This window comes from Oryctolagus cuniculus, chromosome 4, assembly GCF_964237555.1.
Source record: "Oryctolagus cuniculus chromosome 4, mOryCun1.1, whole genome shotgun sequence".
Classification (NCBI taxonomy): domain Eukaryota; kingdom Metazoa; phylum Chordata; class Mammalia; order Lagomorpha; family Leporidae; genus Oryctolagus; species Oryctolagus cuniculus.
The window spans coordinates 17,538,018-17,558,290 of record NC_091435.1 but is presented as its reverse complement, the minus strand read 5'-3'; the positions used below and the strand labels follow the sequence as shown (position 1 = coordinate 17,558,290).

The 20,273-nt window shown below is 37.4% G+C and overlaps 1 long non-coding RNA gene across 1 annotated transcript; it reads right to left on the bottom strand.

Moving 5' to 3' along the window:
- Positions 1-3,739: 3,739 nt before the first annotated feature.
- Positions 3,740-20,124, bottom strand: LOC127494007 (uncharacterized). Its single transcript, XR_007924774.2, has 3 exons — positions 19,744-20,124; positions 18,744-18,898; positions 3,740-8,187 (listed from the first exon to the last, which is right to left on the bottom strand). It is a non-coding gene; the product is annotated as an uncharacterized lncRNA (long non-coding RNA).
- Between the last annotated feature and the right edge of the window lie 149 nt (positions 20,125-20,273).

Below are 20,273 nucleotides of genomic sequence, written 5' to 3'. Positions count from 1 at the left end.
AGATTTTAGATAATTATACCCTACATAAAATGGAAGACTTTTCTCTAATAATTTTACATTCGGCAGTAACTTTTCATATAAAGACAAAAGTAGCTGATAGCTATACAATGTAGGATCATTTCTTCTGTGAAGAGAATCAAAAACAAAATAAAGTAATGGAAACAGTGAGACACGTTTTGGCTCAGGAAGTCTAAGTATGCGACATCCTTGGGTTAAAGTGGGCCTCAGAGTTGGTTGATCCAGTGGTTTGACCAGTCAGCTCATGCCAGTAGGCTGGAACCCTGCAGCCATGGACCAAACACTTCCACATTTATGGCTAGCAGGAAAGAGTCTTCCAGGAGCTCAGGCTCAGAGGTGATGAATTCTAATAGAATGTTTGATGTGCATTTCTTGTACTTTCTTGGAGAAGAATTCTATGATGGCACAGAACCACCTACTTGTTTAAGAATTCAATGGGGCCGGGGCTGTGGCAAAGAGGGTAAAGCCACCTCCTGCAGTGCCAGTATTCCTCCCATATGGGTGCCAGTTCAAGCCCCCTCTGCTCCACTTCCGATCCAGCTATCTGCTATGGTCTGGGAAAGCAGTAGAGGATGGCCCGGGTCCTTGGGCCCCTAAACCCATATGGGAGACCCAGAAGAAGCTCCTGGTTCCTGGATTTGGATGGGTACAGCTCTGGCCATTGCATCCAATTGGAGAGTGAACCAATGGATGGAAGACCTCTTTCTCTCTTTTTCTGCCTCTCCTTCTCTCTCTGTGTAACTCTGACTTTCAAATAAATAAATAAATCTTTAAAAAAAAAGAATTCAAAAGACAAATTCCCAACCATATTGCTTCTGGACCCACATGTGTATCCACATGAGATTTTAACTGTAGAGTGATGCAAAAAGTAACCTCTGTTCTGAACTTGCATTTTGCAACTGCAACTATCAGCAGATGCATAAAATTTGGAGAAGGCAATGGTTGCACATTTGTGTTTATGATGCAAAAAATGGCATTAATGCCAATGAAAGAACAGTGAAAAAGAAATCCAGTACCTGGCAGTGCTGGATAATAGAAGTCATGTTCTGGGAGGAGGAGAGAATTTGTGAAGGATCTCTAATGTGACCTGGTTAGATTATTTATTCCCAGATTAGGTTCACTCACAAAAGATGTCAAATAGTCAGACTCCTCTTATGGGTCACTTCAAGTTGCCATAACTTCATTTGGATTGATTCCTCATGATTGTAGAAACCAGCACTATGCTGGAATATATCACCATTGTGCATGACTCAACTGGTAGTGTCTGGCCCTAAATTTTTTACTTTGTGACCCAGGGCTTCAATATCGACAAGAGATTTCAGGACCTATCACTATACTTTGGAGTGAATCTTTGACTATTGTATTAATGTTTGATAGGAAAAGAAGAGAGATTCATACCAATAAACACATGAAAATGCATAATCTCACTTCTAATCAGGTAAATAAAAATGAAATTTCAAAGGAAAATATTGTATCAGTTACCAGTACAACGAAAATGAAAATATACAATTGCATTGCTGTATTTGTCTTTCATTCCAAATATTGATAGGAATGTGGAGTAATAAGAATTTTCATCCATAGATGATGTAAGTAAAATTATTAAAACAATTTTGGAAAAATAACCACCATTACTAAATTGGGTTGATTAAATGCCATAATTATGCAATTTCATTTCTAGGTCCAAAAAGAGATAGCAAAGAAATTCTTCACATTTGAACTAAAGGCAAACATAAAAAAATCACAGATTTTATTTTGTAAAATTTAATAACCAGAAATACTGTTTTATCTTTTCAGCAAAATATGGGATAGATCAGTTGTAGCATAACCACACAGCAAACTCTAAGAGCAAATATGGGTGAAACTCATCCACTTACAAAAAGTTAATTCAGTTTTAAGAGTTCAATATGCATTTAACTCTTACTAATTTTAAACTTGAAGTCATGTTCAGACATAAAATATTAGATATAAAAGTTATCTATTGTCGGGTCTATCACTGTGGCATAGTGGGTGAGGCTGCTGCCAGCATCACATATGGGCACCGGTTTGAATCCCAGCTGCTGCATTTCCAATCCAGCTCTCTGTCATAGCCAGGGAAAGCAGTGGAAGATGGCCCAGGTCCTTAGGCCTCTGCACCCATGTAGGAGATCTGGAGGAAGCTCCTGGCTCCTGGCTTCAGGTTAGTGCAGCTCTGGCCGTTGCAGCCAACTGGGGAGTGAACCAGCAGACAGAAGACCTCTATCTCTCTCTCTCTTTTTTTAGACCTCTTTCTCTCTCTCTCTCTCTCTCTCTCTCTCTCTGCCTCTCCTCTCTCTGTGTAACTCTGACTTTCAAATAAATAATCTTTTTAAAAAAGTTAACTATTGTCATAACTTTTAATATCAAAAATGTTATTTGCTCAGATTATAGCTAAAGATAATTCAGAAAGCTTCAAGTAAAGAATAACATTCTTCCAGTTTTGGATTGGTTGCTACAGAAATTATAAAAGAAAATGGCTTAAAGCAATCTCTTAATTAAATTATGCTATGTGAAACAGGTAAAATATTTGATCATCAAATCATAGTTTATTAGCAATACTATCTGTCATTCACCATAAATTCCACCTCTGTTTAATATATGCAGTTATTTTAAATGTTGGTCCTTTAGAATCAGCACATGAATAATCCCTAATGGAACAGGGTCCCAGACAAATCAGAATAAGTAAAGGTATAGTATATATGCTGGAGTAGGCATAATCATATTCTTTGTGCCTTCCCAACACCAACAGAAACAAAATTTTCTGAACTGAGCTGGGAGACTCACCTTCTGAATCAATGTCATCCAACACACTGAGCTTGGTTTCATACCACTCGATGCAGCAATCAACAGTGTGTGAAAGCTCAAGCTTTCAAAGACAATAAATAATTGATGTAAATTATTTCTTTTTTGGAAATGTAAATTATTTCATTTATGTTTAGAAGAAGAAAAATAATATATTGGTTATCCAAAGGACTCCTCAAAGTCCTTGCTTCACTCTGGGAACTGTGACACTGAACGCATTGAGACTGAATGCTCCAGAAGACACTGGACTCTTCTCTGCTGCCAGCCCTCTACTATTCCAGAAGATAGCAAGGTAACAGCAGCAAAAAGTTGCTCTTCTGACACTATGCTCTCTTTTCGTAAAGTAGAGCATATACAAAGAAGCAGTAGAACACAGAGGCAAACACGTGCACACTCATTCTCCTGGCTCCTCCTGGTCTCTCTTGTAAGCATTTGTGAGACAGAGATTAAATCTACAGTTGCCACACTGGCTGAAAATGGAAAGACCAATAAGTCAATTGATATTCAAACAGTCCCATCAGGCTATCAATTGTTTGATCTCTTTTTGTCAACAAACATTTTTATTATTCTGTTACTGTTAATGGCATTGCTTTTACTCTGTTATTATACACAGCACTCTAAAAGATATCAAAACATATTTAAGTTTTTGTTTTGACATTGTTTAGTTTCCAGAATATTAAATAATTTTAAAGGAAAATGTCCTAATTTGTTTTTTTTTCTGTAATCCTTTTTATTTCTGATCATTTTCATTTCAGTATCTATATGCTTATTTATGGTTTCATTAAGCTGCTATATTTCATGATATTTTAATTAAGAAATGAGTTCATTAGAGTCTTAAAATTTTAACCAGAAAATAATACAATTCACAAATTTCATTTTTTAAAAAATCCTTTAGTTTAAATTTGGGAGTGTTTTAATTGGTAGTGGTATAATAAAGTATTGGGACAGATATTTAGCCTATTGGTTAAAGACACCAGTTGTCATGCCTGTAATCCCATATAGGAGCATTGGGGATGAGTTCCAGTACTATTCCTAATTCCAGGATCCTGCTCATACACACTCTGAGATACAGTATTAATGGCTCAAGTCTTGGATGCCTACCACCCACATGAGGCACTTGGATTGAGTTCCTGGCTCTGGTCCTGGACCAGACCTTTCTGTTACAGGCCTTTGGGGAGTGAACTAGCAGATGAAAGAATTCTCTCTCTCTCTCTCTCTCTCTAACTCTCTATTTCTCTTTCTCTCTCTCTTTCAAACTAATAAATGATGAAATAAATAAAATTCTTCATGCTATTGGAATACACAAGTATATATAAAATTATAATTAATATTCTGGTAGCACTAATATTGTTTCCTTATATTATATGAGAATATTTTAAATGTTTATATAATACTGTTTCCCAAGGTAAAAATTGTGTTCAAGTGTCTTCAAAAGAAATTCTTATTTCAACTTGTTTATTTCCTTTTTTATTTGAGTTTTTATTAATATCAAGAAACAGATTTAATGCAGTTTATATACACACAATTTAAAGAATATAATGATACTTTATTCCCTCCCTCCTCCTTCATTTCTTTATTTTTTTTTTTTACTCTCTGTGATAACATATTTTTAAATTAGTTGATAGTCACAGGCTTAATCCTCCATTAAATAAAGAGTTCAACAAGTCAAAATAAGAAAGACCACTACTCTGGAGGAATAGAGATAATGCTATAAAAATAACCAAATTCCATGCTGTCAATTTCACTCATATATTTTTATGTTACTCTATATATTAGATACCACAAATCAGAAGAAACATGCTATCTGTCTTTTGAGATCTGGCTTATTACACTAAGCATAATGGTCTCCAATTGCATCAATTTTTGTAAAAGTCAGGATTTCATTCTTTTTAATGGCTTAGTATACTCTATCAGGTGTATATATCACATTTTCTTTATCAAGTCATCAGTTGATGGGCATCTGGAGTGATTCCATATCTTAGCTATTATGAATTGAGCTGCTCTAAGTATGGGAGTACAGGCAACTCTTTCATATGCTGATCTCATTTCCGTTAGTTATATTCTCAGGAGTGGGCTGGCTGGGTCATATGATAGATCACATTTTAGATTTCAAGGAATCTCTATCCTGTCTTCCATACCGGCTGTAACAGTTTACATTCCCATTGACAGTGTATTATAGTGTAATTTTCTCCACATTGTCCCCAACATTTTTTTTTTAATTTTTTTGATAATAGCCATTCTAATAGGGGTGAGATAAAACCATACTTTTTTTAAAATTTGCATTTGAGATTTTTTAATTTACATTTCCCTGAGGGCTAGAAATCCCTAGCATTTTTTCATGTGTCTCTTGGCCATTTGTATTTCATCCTTGGAAAAAAATGCATGCTCATGTCTTTAGCCCATTTCAAAACTGGATTATTTGTTTTGTTGTTGTTGAGGTGATTCATAATTTGCAAAAATATTTTGTCCCATTCCATAACTTTTCTCCTCACATTGTTTGAACTTTTCCTTTTGCTATGCAGAAGATTCATAACTTGATGCGATCCTATTTGTCTATTTTTTATTACCTGTGCTTCTGGGGTCTTATCCAAGAAGTCTTTGCTTGTACCAATGTCTTGTAACATTTCCCCTATGCTTTGATTTAGTAATTTTATAGTTTTTGCTCTCATTTTTAAACATTTCATCTAATGTGAGTTTTTGCATAGGGTATAAGATAAGGGTTTTGTTTCATACTTCTGCCTGTGGAGATCCAATTTTCCCCATACAGTTGTTTGCAAAGACTGTTTTTTCTCCAGGGAGTGATTTTAGCTAATTTGTCAAAGGTTAGTTGGTTCTGGATGCATGGATTAATTTCTGGAGTTTATTCTGCACCTTTGGTCCACATATCCATTTCTTTGTCAGTATCATGCTGTTTTGACAATAACAACTGTAGTATTTATTGTAATCTGGTATTGTGATGCATCTGGTTTTATTTTTATTGTTTAAGATTGTTTTAACTATTCAGCTTCTCTTGTGTTTCCATATGAAGTTTAGGTTTTCTTTTTTTTTTCTTTTTTTTTTTTTTTTAGATCTCAGAAGAATGCTCTTGTCATTTTTTTGGGAGGATCACACTGAATCTGTAAATTGCTTTAGGTTGAATGGGTATTATGATGATACTAATTTTTCCAAACCATGAACAGGAAAGAAATTTCTAAATTTTTGTGTCTTATATTTCTTTCATTAATTTTTTGTAATTTCCATTGAGATCTTTTACATTTTTGGTTAAATGTATCCCAATATTCTTAAATGTTTTATAACTATTGTGAACGGACTGATATTATATGTTCTTTCTCATCAATGACATTGATAGTGTGCATGAATGCTCATTTTTTGTGTGTTGATTTTGTATCCTCAACTTTGCCAAACTATTTTATGAACTCAGATAGTCTCTTAGTGTAGTCTTTGTGGTCTCCTATGTATAGGATCATGTTATGTCCAAACAGGGATAATTTAACTTCCTTTCCTACTTGTATCCCTTTGTTTTCTTGCCTAATGGCTCTGGGTAAAATTTCCAGATTTGTATTGAATAAAAATTGAAATAAAGGAGAGTGTGTATCCTGTTCTGGTTCTGGATCTTAGTGGAAATGCTTCTAGCTTTTCCCTATTCAATACAGTGCTGTCTGTGCATTTGTCATATATTGCCTTGGTTGTGTTGAGGGATGTTTCTCTACACCCAATTATAAAAGGTTTTTTATCATGAAAGAATGTTGTATTTTATCAAGTGCTTTCTCTGTGTCTATAGAGATACTCATATAATTTTATTCTTAAATTTGTTAAAGTGATGTATTATTGATTTGCATATGTTGAACCATTCCTGCATAACAGAGAAAAATCTACTTGGTCTGGATGAATGATCTTTCTGATACATTCTTGGATTTGATTAGCAAGTATTTTGTTGTGTTTTTTTTTTTTTTTTTAACTATGCCATCCGCAATAATGGTTTATTATTCTCTTTCTTTTTTATCTATTTCTGATTTTGGAATTGAGGTGATGCTGACTTCACAGGAGGAGTTAGGAAGGATTTCCTTCCTTTCAATATTTTGAGTAGTTTAAGAAGAATTGGGATTAGTTCTTCCTTAAATGTTTAGTAGAATTCATCAGGAAAGCCATCCATTAGTGAGTTTGTCTTTGTTGTGAGGGTCTTTATTAGAGATTCAATCTATGTCTTAGTTACTGGTTTATTCAAATTTTCTATGTGTATATGCCTCAATTTTGGAAATTGTATGTGTCCATAAATCCATCTATTTCTTGTAGATTTTCCAATTTGTAGGCATATGGCTATTTGTAATTATTCTTGATTGTTCTTGTTATTTCTGTGGTATCAGTTGCAATATTGTCTTTTTCATCTCTATTTTGATTTCATCTCTATCAATATTGCCTATTTCATCTCTTTTTTGTTAATCATAGTCTTATCCCTTTTTGGGTTAGTTGAGCTAATGGTTTGTCAATTTTATTTTTCCATTTTTATTTTCATTTCATCTATTTTTTGTATTTTTAAAATTTGATTTCAATTTTGTTTATTACTTTTCTAATTGTTGTTTCTTTCCTTCTACTTGTTTGGGTTTGGTTTGTTCTTGTTTTTCTAGGTTCTTGAAATGAATTATTAGATCATTTATTTAATACCTGTGCACTTTCTCTTTTTTAAAGATTTATTTATTTATTTGAAAGTCAGAGTTACACAGAGAGAGAAGGAGAGGCAGAGAGAGAGAGAGAGACAGAGAGAGAGAGAGAGAGATCTTCCATTCACTGGTACACTCTCCAATTGGCACTCTGAAGCCAGGAGCCAGGAGATTCTTCCAGGTCTTCCATATGAGTGCAGAGTTCCAAGGAATTGGGCCATCTTCTGATGCTTTCCCAGGCCATAGGAGAGAGCCATCGGAAGCAGAGCAGCCAGGACCTGAACCTGCACCCACCCATATGGGATACTGGCACTGCAGGTGGTGGCTTTACCTGCTACGCCACAGGGCCAGCCCCCAAATTTTTTGATGTACATAACTAGTTCTATAAACTTTCTTCTTAATATTGCTTTTGCTACATCACATAAGTTTGATGTGTTCTATTGTCATTTTCATTTACTTCAAGGAATTTTTTTATTTTTGTTTTGATTTCCTGTGATGCACTGTTCATTAAGGAGCTTGTTGTTCAGTCTTGTATGTTTGTAGGTTTTCTACAGTTTCTTATGTTGCAAATTTTCAGTTTCATTCCACTGTGTTCAGAAAAGATATGGTATGATTTAGTTTTTTTTTTATTATTTTTTGAAGCTTGTTTTATGGTATAGTATGTGGTCTATACTGGAGAGATATATCCCAAGTCCTAAAAGAAAAAACAAAGAAATTGTCATCTCAGAATACTGTATCCTGTGAAACTCTCATTTATAAAGGAAGGTGAAATAAAGGCCTTCCAAGACAAATCTAAAAGAATTTGTCACCACCCAGCTAGCCTTTTAAATGATACTTAAGGATGCAATATACACAGAAACAGAGAAATATAATCAGCATCACAAAAGAATGTGAAGGCAGAAAAGCTCCTAGTGAAAGAATAAAGGAGATCAAAAATGACCTATAGGAATATTTATGGAAAAAATGGCTCTACCAAACCATTACTTATCAATAACACTGAATGTAAATGGCTTAAATTATTCAGTTAAAAGATGCAGACTGGGCCAGTGCCATGGCTCAAGTGGCTGATCCTCCACCTGCAGCGCCAGCATCCAATATGGGGGCTAAGTTCTAGTCCCGGATGCTCCTCTTCCAGTGCAGCTCTCTGCTGTGACCTGGGAATACAGTAGAGGATGGCCCAAGTGCTTGCGTGCCTGCACCCACGTGGGAGACCAGGAGGAAGCACCTGGCTCCTGGCCTTGGATCAGTGCAGCGCGCCATCCATGGCAACCATTTGGGGGGTGAACCAATGGACAAAGGAAGACCTTTCTCTCTTTCTCTCTCTCTCACTGTCTAACTCTATCTGTCAAATAAAAAAAAATGTTGAAAAAGATGCAGACTGGCTAAATCTATTAATAAGACAATTTTCATATTTATGCTGTCTACAAGAAACATACCATACCAACAAAGATACACACAAACTGAAAGGATGGAAAAATATCTTCCATGCAAATGTAAATAAATAATGAGCAGGGGTAGCTAACCTTATATCAGAGAAAATATACTTTAGGACAAAAAGTGCTAAAGGAGATAAAGAAGATCATTATGTACCAATTAAGGTTCAATTCAGCAGGAAGATGTGACTATAGTAAATGTACATGCACCCAGTTCTAGGGCATTTGTCTATCTAAAACAAATGTTACTGGATCTAAACAGAGATCTATGCTTCCATTCAATAATAATGGGAGACTTTAGCACCCCGCTTTCAACAATGGGCAGATCAAGCAGATAAAAAATCAGCAAAGAAACAATAGAAATAATCTATACTATTGACCAAATGGATCTAATCGATATCTACAGAACATTTCTTCCCATAGCTGAAGAATACACACTCTTTTCATCAGTAGATGGAACTTTCTCTGAAACAGACCATATGCTAGGTCATAAAGCAAGTCTTGCTAAAAAAAAAAAAAAAAACCAAAACTACGTACAGGCAATACACAGAGAGAGGGACAGAGAGAGAGAGACAGAAAGAGCAAGATAGACAGCTAGGCAGATGGCTCCCATATGCTGGTTCACTCTCCAAAAGTTCCCAATATCCAGGATTGAATCAGACCAAAGAAAGGAGTGAGAAACTCAAATGTCTCTCACAAGGGTGGCAGGAACCCAACTACTTGAGCCATCACTGCCATCTTCCAAGATTTGCACTAACAGGAACCCAGCAGGGAGTAGAGCCAGGACTCAAATCAAGACACTCTGATATGGGATGCAGATGTTCCAAGGTGTGTTCCAATTACTAGGCCAAACACCTTCTCCTGTTCTTTATGCTTAAAATAAATAAATCAATTTATTCCAGAAAGGATTCTGTACTGGGTGTCAGGCATGACATAGATTGGGAATGAATTGCTGAGAAGAGTTTCAAAAAAAAAAAAAAAAAAGGAACACTTGTCATGCTAGTTTTCTCATCAACATCATTAAAGAAAATAGTCAACAGATATTAGGAGGAAGGAGAGAACATAAACTCCTTATAATGGCTTATAAAATATCTATCCAAATTCTAAAGGTGGTGAAGATCATTTGTTTGGAAAACATGATAGTTTCTTGAGAATTACCCCTGAAATCCATGATTTTATAGTGAATGTTTGTTCCTCTGTTTTGTTTTTACTCATTTGGAAAAGAGGTTACTGCATTACTTATGCACATCTGTGAATGTGTGTTAAATATCAATGTAAATATGAACATACTCCATACAGTAAAAAGTTCTAGGTTCCATTAATTCAAGCACTAAAACTGCCAAGCAGAAAAAAATTCAGTGTGCAGACAAAGAGACATTGTTAGTTACTTTATTCCTTTATAGATTAAAACCTGTCCTGTATCTATTCATGCAAAATATACTTTCACACATGAGAAATTAAATCGGAAATAACAACTCTTATAAAGGCATATTTGGCCACCAGTAGTGTTAGAAAAAGTAAAAGCTAAATATTTCATTACTAAAAACACTTCTGCAAATTTGCCGAGGAAATTTAGGAATATGTCAAGTATGTACTTGAACTGTTTGTTCTTGTTCTCTCTCTGAGAATGAAAGCATGGCCAAATGTCCTAGCTTCAGACTCTTGGGACTCCACTCACTCGTTTGTGCAATGAAAACATGAAAAACTCTGGATACCAATCTTCATATGTGCCTCCAAAAATGACATGTGCTTCTTTCTTGGTAATAACCCTAAATATCTGAGATAGAGAGTAGCTGGAAGTAAGTGGACATTTTGCAACAATCATGTGGAATTCTTTAAAACTTCAGAATGTAAGTTTTTCATGTAAATTGCTATGTGCTCATCTTTGCATGTAATATTACTTTCTATACAGAATTGAGAAAACATTGCTTTGCTTAACAAGGCATAATTAGGAGCCAGTGCTGTAACATAGCAGGTAAAGCCATCTTCTGCAGTGCTGGCATCCCATATGGGCTCCTGTTAGAGTCCTCTCTGCTCTACTTCCAATCCAGCTCCCTAAGAATGTGCCTGTGAAAGCAGCAGAATATGATCCAAGTACCTGAGCCTCTGAACCTGCATGGGAGACCTAGAAGTTCCTGGCTTCTGACTTTTGATTGGCCCATTTCTGGCCATTGCGGTCATTTGGGGAGTGAGACAATGGATGTCCCTTCCTCTCTGTCCCTTCCTCTGTCTCTGTCTCTGTCTCTGTCTCTCTATCTCTGTAACTTTGCCTTTCAAATAAATAAATATTAAAAGTAAGTTAATTAAAGCTAAAAATTGTAACAGGTAAGCTTTTCCAAATTCTTTTTTTAATTATATAGATATGTGTGTGTGTATGTATATATATATATATATATATATATATTACAGGTAGAGTTATGGACAGTGAGAGAGAGAGAGAGACAGAGAGAAAGGTCTTCCTTTCATTGGTTCATTCCCCAAATGGCCTCTACTGCCGGCGCTGAGCCAATCTGAATCCAGGAGCCAGGGTCTTCTTCCTGGTCTCTCATGTGGGTGCAGGGGCCCAAGCACTTGGACCATCCTCCACTATCCTCCCGGGCCACAGCAGAGAGCTGGAGTGGAAGAAGAGCAACCAGGACTAGAAACAGCACCCAGGTGGGATGCTGGTGCCGCAGGTGGAGGATTAACCAAGTGAGCCATGGCGCCGGCCCCCCAAACTTTTCCAAATTCTAAGAACTTCAAATATCATGTTCATTTTAACTGCTTTTGGAACTACATGGCCATGATTTTGTATCAACACGTTCAAAACATTGCAAAACAAACATTTTATCTGGGAATATATACAGATATGTTTCTTGTCATTATTCCACGAACAATACAACATAACAACTGCTTATATAATATTTAGTTATAAGAAAGCTAAAGGTTATTCAAGAGTATGTGTGTGGGTTATATGTAAAGGCTACAGCATTTTATAGAAGGAATTTGAATATACACAGAATTTAGTATCTGTCAGGTTCCTGGAACAAATTGTGGATACTGAGGAATCACGGTAATTACTTGCTTTTCTTTTTCTTATGTTCGGTTTATTTGTGAGAGAGAGAGAGAGAGAAACAGAGAGAGAGAGAGAGAGAGAGAGCACGTGCACAAGAGAGCACAGTCCCACCTGCTCATTCACTCCCCAAGTGCCCATAATGTCCGGGGCTAGAGCCAGGGCCTAGGAACCCAGTTTAGGTCCCAGTAACTGGAGGTGTTACTGTGCGCCTTAGGATCTGCATTGACAGGAAACCAGGGTCAGAGGCAATGGCAAGGAAATTCCACTGAACCTAGGTACTCCAGTGTGGGAAGCAAGCATCTTAACTCTAACCAGTTCTGAATTGCTTCTATTATGTCAATTATATTCTACTTACAAAACAACTTCTTCACTACCTTTATAAAAGTTAAGTGAAATAGCACTTGTTCTCCCTGATAGGTGACAACTAACTGAGCACCAAAAAGGAAACCTGTTAAAGTGAAATGAACACTAGGAGAAACGATGACTTGATCAGCCCTCACTCAGACTGCTGATGAGCAACTTGATATGTTATCCCTCTTAGTATTTTTTTGTTTGTTTGTTTGGTCTACTTAATACTTTTGGTTGAATGATGTAATCAATACAATTCTTAAGTGCTGAAACTTAACTGAAAAGTGATCACTGTTAAATATAAGAGTGGGAATAAGAGAGGGAAGAGATGTGCAATTTGGGACATGCTCAAGCTGACTTACCTCAAACGGTAGAGTTAGAAACATACCAGGGGATTCCAATTCCATCCCATCAAGGTGGCATGTACCAATGCCATGCCACTAGTCCAAGTGATCAATTTCTGTTCACAATTGATCATAATGATAGGACTAAGAACCAAAGGAATCACATAAACAAGAATAGTGTCTGCAAATACTAGCTGATAGAATAAAAAAGGGAAAGAACGATCCAACATGGGAAGTGAGATACACAGCAGACCCATAGAATGATGGATGTCTTAAACAGCACTCTGGCCTCAGAATCAGCCCTTAAGGCATGCAGATCCGGCTGAAAAGCCCATGAGAGGATTTCAGGCATGGAAAGCCAAGATACTCTGGGGGAAAAAAAAAGACCTAAATGAAAGATCTCTGCGAGTGAGATCCCAGTGGAAAGAACAGGTCATCAAAGAAGGAGGTACCTTTCTCTGAAGGGAGGAGAGAACTTCCACTTTGACCATGGCCTTGTCTAAATATGATCAGAGTCAGTGAACTCAGAGGGCTTCCATAGCCTTGGCAGCTCATGACAAGAGCCTAGGGTGATTACTGATGCCATAAACAAGAGTGTCAATTTGTTAAGTCAACAACAGGAGTCACTGTGCACTTACTCCTCATGTAGGATCTTTGTCCTTAGTGTGCTGTACATTGAGATTTAATGCTATAACTAGTACTCAAACAGTATTTTTCACTTTATGTTTCTGTATGGAACAAACTGTTGAAATCTTTACTTAATGTATGCTAAACTGATCTTCTGTATATTAAACGAATCAAAAGTGAATCTTGATGTGAATGGAAGGGGAGAGGGAGTGGAAAAGGGGAGGGTTGTGGGTGGGAGGGACGTTATGGGGAGGAAGCCATTGTAATCCATAAGCTGTACTTTGGAAATTTATATTCATTAAATAAAAGTTAAAAAAAGAGAATATACTGGAATAACAAAAAATGATAAATTATTGTAATAAATATTATATTAAACACTTCTGGTACTAGAAATAATAAAAAATATTTCATGGCCGTACTCATATATGTTTAAGAATTTTCATCAGGAAATCTCTACATGGTTTCAAACTCTAGAATAATGTTTTTTTTTTATTTTATTTTTGACAGGCAGAGTGAACAGTGAGAGAGAGAGAGAGAGAGACAGAGAGAAGGTCTTCCTTTACCTTTGGTTCACCCTCCAATGGCTGCTGTAGCTGCGCGCTGCAGCCAGCACACCGCGCTGATCCGAAGCCAGGAGACAGGTGCTTCTCCTGGTGTCCCATGCGGGTGCAGGGCCCAAGGACTTGGGCCATCCTCCACTGCACTCCCGGACCACAGCAGAGATCTGGCCTGGAAGAGGGGCAACCGGGACAGAATCCAGCACCCCAACTGCGACTAGAACCCAGGGTTCCAACGCCACAGGCAGAGGATTAGCCTATTGAGCCTCGGCGCCCTGCACCCCATGGGAGACCAGGAGAAGCACCTGTCTTCTGCCTTCAGATCAGCGTGGTGCACTGGCCGCAGCGGCCATTGGAGGGTGAACCAACGGTAAAGGAAGACCTTTCTCTCTGTCTCTCTCTCTCTCACTATCCACTCTGCCTGTCAAAAAAAAAAAAAACAAAAAAAACAAAAAAAAACAAAAAAAAACAAAAACAAACAAACAAAAAAACAAAAAACAAACAAACAAAAAAAACAAAGAATATATAACATGAAGGATTGAAGGATCATCTATTTGTGGCTTATCTAATTCCCTTATATACGAATTTTAAGAATAGTCAGAAACCAGCCAATGGAGCATAATAGAGAAAGTAGTGTTAGTAAGTACTGACAGAAGTCTCTTGTCCCTTTTTACCACCAACCCCACCAGCCTGATCCTCTCCTCTCTCACACCTCACATACCTCCTTAAGATTCAACTTGCTTTATATCTTCCAGGGATTTTTTTTTTTTTGCCTCTACTTTTTGTTTGAATAACATTGTTTTTTTCTTTAATTCTTCAGAACTTATCTATTTTATGAAACTTTTAGTGGACTAATTGAAACTGTTCTCCCTTCCTATCCGGGCACTTCCAGTCACTGTTTTCTCTCTTTAATCACATTGTATTACGTCTGCTGATTTGCATATCTTCCTTGTTACAAGACTGTTGGCTTTTTAAGGGCATGGACTCATCATTTTTATGTACCCATTGCTTTGAACAATGAGTATGTGGCACCTTAAGTATTCAGTTCATGGAAGGATGGTTCTTTCACCACTTGAGGAAATTATGGATGAATTTATTTGATCAAATTATAATAGAAATATTTTTAAGAAAACAAAACCACTGTATTGCTCTTGTGTTAGATGTGAGTTACTATTATGATGTCCTAGGGGTTCAGAATTATTTCCCCATTAAGATTTGATGGTTAAATGGGGCCCATATTGTCTTTTGTGTTAATTGTAAGAGAACAAAGTCAAAAGAATTTGTCTTATTGTCAACTTACCTATTTTTCCCCTAGGAAGTTATTTTCTCTAATCATTATTTAAGCCAGTGTGTTTCTTTCTCCTCTAAATCTCTTTCTCTTCTTCCTCCTTCCTTTACTTCCTCTTTGCAATAGGTTTTACTTCCTTGTGTGCTGGTGTAGTTTTCATTTGGTCTCCCAGATCCACTCTCCACTTGACTCTGTTCTGTCCCTCAGAGAGCCTCCATTATTAATTTCATACATTATCATAGGCTCCCAAACAACATCTCCAAAATGAAAACTCATTTTGAAGTGAAGGCAACAATCATAGACATAAATTTTAGTGATTTTACCATGTGTCCATAACCCAAGAGCGGGTGACTTGCTGTAACATTATGGCCAACTAAGTACTCAACTCATGAAAGGGAAAATAATAAGGACTCAATTCATTCACCAAATGGAGAACATTTGCAAAATTAGAGTCCTATCCAATGTGAAAGGTTATATGCCTTAAACTGGCTCTCAATATGGAGGTATTACTACCATAACCAGAATATATTGGGCAAGGAAACAGATTAAGACATGCAGTAAACCCTTTTGCTTTTATGATATTATCCACTGGAATGATTTTGGAGTCAGATTACCTAAGAATAAATACTTCCATCATGGAACAGTCATGGCCTGTTTAATGGTCTTCCAGCCATTTTGAGATTCTCATGATTGAACCCAAGGAAAAGAGAGAGAGAGCACTTATTTACTAAAATGACTGAAATAAATTAACCGTGAAATTGGGCTGCTACTCGTTTGGGACAAGGAAGTCTACATATGAAACTCAAGGTCTTTACCGCTGTACATCCTGGGACTCCCTTGCTTAATAACCTGGTCAGTGGGAACTACAGCAACACAATACAGACAGGACCACCATGGACCCAGGTCATTCAGGACCACCTCAACAGGTAAGGAGTGTTATTCTCCTGAGATGCTGCTAGAGTCAAGGTAAGACAGATGGGGAGTGGAGAAAGGAGGCTCTCACTATCAGATTAGGCCTCATGACTGGTATCAGAAAGAAGACTAAAGCAGAAAAGCATTATGTTAATTATTTCTTTTCCATTTTCTCTTCTTTATTTTCCTGCTTAATAGGAGAACCCTGGTGCTGCCTTGAAGTTCCTTGAGAAAATCCTTAAATTACCATCGATATAATTTATAAGACTTTGTGGGGATGGGTCCTTGTTGGGTACATAACATCTCATCTTGACAAAATGCCGGAGTGAACACACAGGATTACTCTCTGCTGGGCATTTCCCAACTGACCTACAGATCAACTGCCTGTCTTTATCTACACTGATCTGTGTTCCTGGAGGCTTATCTATAGAAAACATCAAGGAGCTCTCTCCTTTAGTCAGCAGTGAGGTTCAGTTAAAAGGACTCAGTAACAGAACAGAGTAAGGTAGATTTAGATGAAATATTTATTTCTGGGGCCAGCGCCTTGGCTTACATGGTTAATCCTCCCACTGTGGCGCCGGCATCCCATATGGAAGCCAGGTCCTAGTTCGGTTGCTCCTCTTCCAGTCCAACTCTCTGCTGTGGCCTGGGAGGGCAGTGGAGGATGGCCCAAGTGCTTGGACCCTGCACCCACATGGGAGACCAGGAAGAAGCACCTGGCTCCTGGCTTTGCATCAGTGAAGTGCTGGCCGTGGTGGCCATTTGAACCAATGGTAGGAAGACCTTTCTGTCTCTCTCTTTCACTGTCTATAACTCTACCTGTCAAAAAAAAGGCATTACTGTAAAAAAAAAAAAGAAATATTTATTTCCCTGTGTCTTGTGGATTAACTCTATCCTTCTGCCAAAGGATATCCTTATACCACAAGTCCTAAAAGACATTTTTATCAGTTATCCTAAGGGTTTCCAGTTACTATTATTCTCTTGTCACTTAATGCCGCTACTAAATTTTTTTAAAAAATGTTTGGTTTTTAACAAATTAAATGTGCTTTGTAGATACAGTTCTAAAAACATAATAATATTCCCTTCCTCCTTCTCCTGCAACCTCCTACTCTATCCTTCCCAATCTTTCCTTCTTTCTTTCTTTCTGATTTTTCTTTGTAGTTTTTAAGATAGCATATTTTATATTTATGTTACAGTAAAAAGGCTTAATATTTCACCAACTAAAAGTTTAACAATAAAAATCAAAAAGACCCTAGTTTAGTGGGCATATAGACAATGGCCATAAACAGTATTAGAATGGACCATTTCACCCATATACAGTAGATTTAAAAGTAATCACAAGTCATTGAAACTATAGCAATATAACATTCTTGGGGCCGGTGCTGTGGCATAGCAGGAAAAAGCTGCCACCTGCAGTGCCGGCATCCCATATGGGTGCCAATTCTAGTATCGGCTGCTCCACTTCCTATCCGGCTCTCTGCTATGGCCTGGGAAAGCTGTAGAAGATGCCCCAAGTCCTTGGGCCCCTGCACTGGAGTGGGAGACCCAGAAAAAGCTCCCGGGTCCTGGTTTCTGATTGGTGCAGCTTCGGCTGTTGTGGCCATCTGAGGAACGAACCAACAGATGGAAGACCTTTCTCTCTCTGTCTCTGCCTCTGCCTCTGCCTTTCTGTAACTCTGACTTTCAAATAAATAAATAAAATATTTAAAAAAAGAAACATTCTTAACCATTGGTTTGACAAAAGTATAAAACAAAGGTTTAAAAACTATATGTGCAGCAATACCGATACACACAGACATTTCTTCCTTTTTTATTTATTTTTTGTTTGCTTTTGGAATTTTAGATCCCACATATAAGGAAGAACATGTGGTATTTGTCTTTCTGGGTCTACTTATTTCACGCATCATGATGTCTTCCACTTGTGTCCATTTCTCTACAAATGGTGAATTTCATAGTTTATAATAATATTATATATTATATATATACATACTATAATAATATTCTATTGTGCATATGTACCACATTTTATTTATCCATTCATCTGAAGATGGACACCTTGGTTGATTCCAAATTTTGGTTATTGTGAACAGTGTTGCTAAGAACATGGTGGTGCTGGTATTTCTGATGCATTGTGTTCAAGTATTTTTGGTATATACACAGTAATGGGATTGCTGGATCATATAGCAAATCCACTTCTATATTTTTTAGGATATCTCTACACTGTTTTCCACAGCACCAACACTAATTTTTATTCCCACCAACAGTGTATAAGTGTTCCCCTTTGTCTACATCCTTGCTAGCATTTGTTAGTTACTCTCTGTGTTTTGGATTTAGCCATTTTGCCAGGAGTAAGGTGATATATCATTGTAGTTTTGATTTGCATGTCCTTAATGGCTATTGATTTTGAACATTTTTTTGCATACTGGTTGGCCATTTGTATTTCTTCGTTTGAGAACTGTCTATTGAAATTCTTTTCCCATTCCTGAAGTAGATTTATTTTTATTGTTGAGTTTTTTAAGTTGCTGATATATTTGGGGATTAATCCTTTGTCAGATAGGTGGTTTACAAATATTTTTTCCTATTCTGTTGGATATCTGTTAATTCTACTGATCGATTTTTTTATTAATTTATTTGACAGAGTTATAGACAGTGAGAGAGAGAGAGACAGAGAGAAAGGTCCTCCTACCGTTGGTTCAATCCCCAAATAGCTGCAACGGCTGGCGAGCTGCACCGATCCGAAGCCAGGAGCCAGGTGCTTCTTCCTGGTCTCCCATGTGGGTGCAGGGTCCAAGCACTTGGGCCATCCTCCACTGCCCTCCCAGGCCACAGCAGAGAGCTGGACTGGAAGAGAAGCAACCGTGACTAGAACCCGGCGCCCATATGGGATGCTGGCACTTCAGGCGGAGGACTAACCAAGTGAGCCACGTTGCCGGCCCCTAATACTGCTGATCATTTGCTTTGCTGTGCAATGCCTCTTAAGGCCTTGGAGAACATTAGTTCCCAATCCTTACTAGCCCCAGGTATTAATCCACCTTAATTCAGTTTCCTTAAGCTCAGTACAAAGCCTTGAAAGAAACTACCATTTAGTCAACCATCCCTTATTATATCTCCTCCTGCCACAAAAATATTTGAGACACAGTTGTCCACATCCAAAAATTATGTTCATTGCTAAGTCATATTAATCAAATACTTCATTTTCTTTTATAATGCATCATATTGAACTATGTTTTCCCAATATATTATTGAAGTACAAGTAAAGCTATACTAAACAATATAAGCAAATAATCATGGGAGTACTAAAACTGAAACATGTCTGCCAACAGTAGCCAAAAAGTGTTAAAAAATGTTAAGATTATTAGGATACATGGTTATATAGAAGCAAAACTTAGATCAAAGAAAGCACATTTTAATATACATATGAGTCAAGGTTACAGGAGATTGTAACCTTACACTGTTGTTTACAGGAGACTGCCACTGTTGGTGATGAAAAAGAAAAGTCAATGGCTTTAAATCTGAAGTGGTTACAGAGTGTAGGAGATGCTTTGGGGTGGCCTTGACATAATTTAAGCTCCAGAATACTTACAAAGCTGCCAAGTCATTCAACCACTCTGCCCCCAGCTCCCACCTCCTCAGCACGCACAGAGCAGCTGTCCATTGTGTTTCCCAGCTGAAGACTTCATATTTACCCTGAACAGAAGAGTCTCCTGGGTGGTCCCACATTGCAGCTGCAGTTGCAGTGAAGGGGAACAGAGGCAGAAAGGAGTTGGGGACAGCTCTGGATCTCCTGGGCGAGCTGGGCATCTAAGATAGAGAACAATCAATTCTACCTCAAGTAAAATTAATCAAAATACTCCTTTCCCAAAGTACTGTCTTCCACCGACCGGTCATTGCTAGTCTGATTGCTCTGCATGCTGCTAGTGTAAAGAGAAGGTTTCCTAGTAAACTGGCCTGGCTCACACACAATCAGGCCTCTGTCTATGCAGGAGGTGATCTCAGGACAACAAATCTAAAAAGCAGTAAAACACATCCTGCTGGACAACAGATTAATCACCACCACAGCTAATTGGTAAATACGCACGACACACTGAAAACCAGTCAGCAGTTATTAAATCGCAACAGCAAAAATAAAATACTCACAGAAAATAGAGATAATGTAAAATGTAGAAATAATTATTCTAAAGGGTAAAATTAATTATCTTAGAGAGATTCAGAGGAT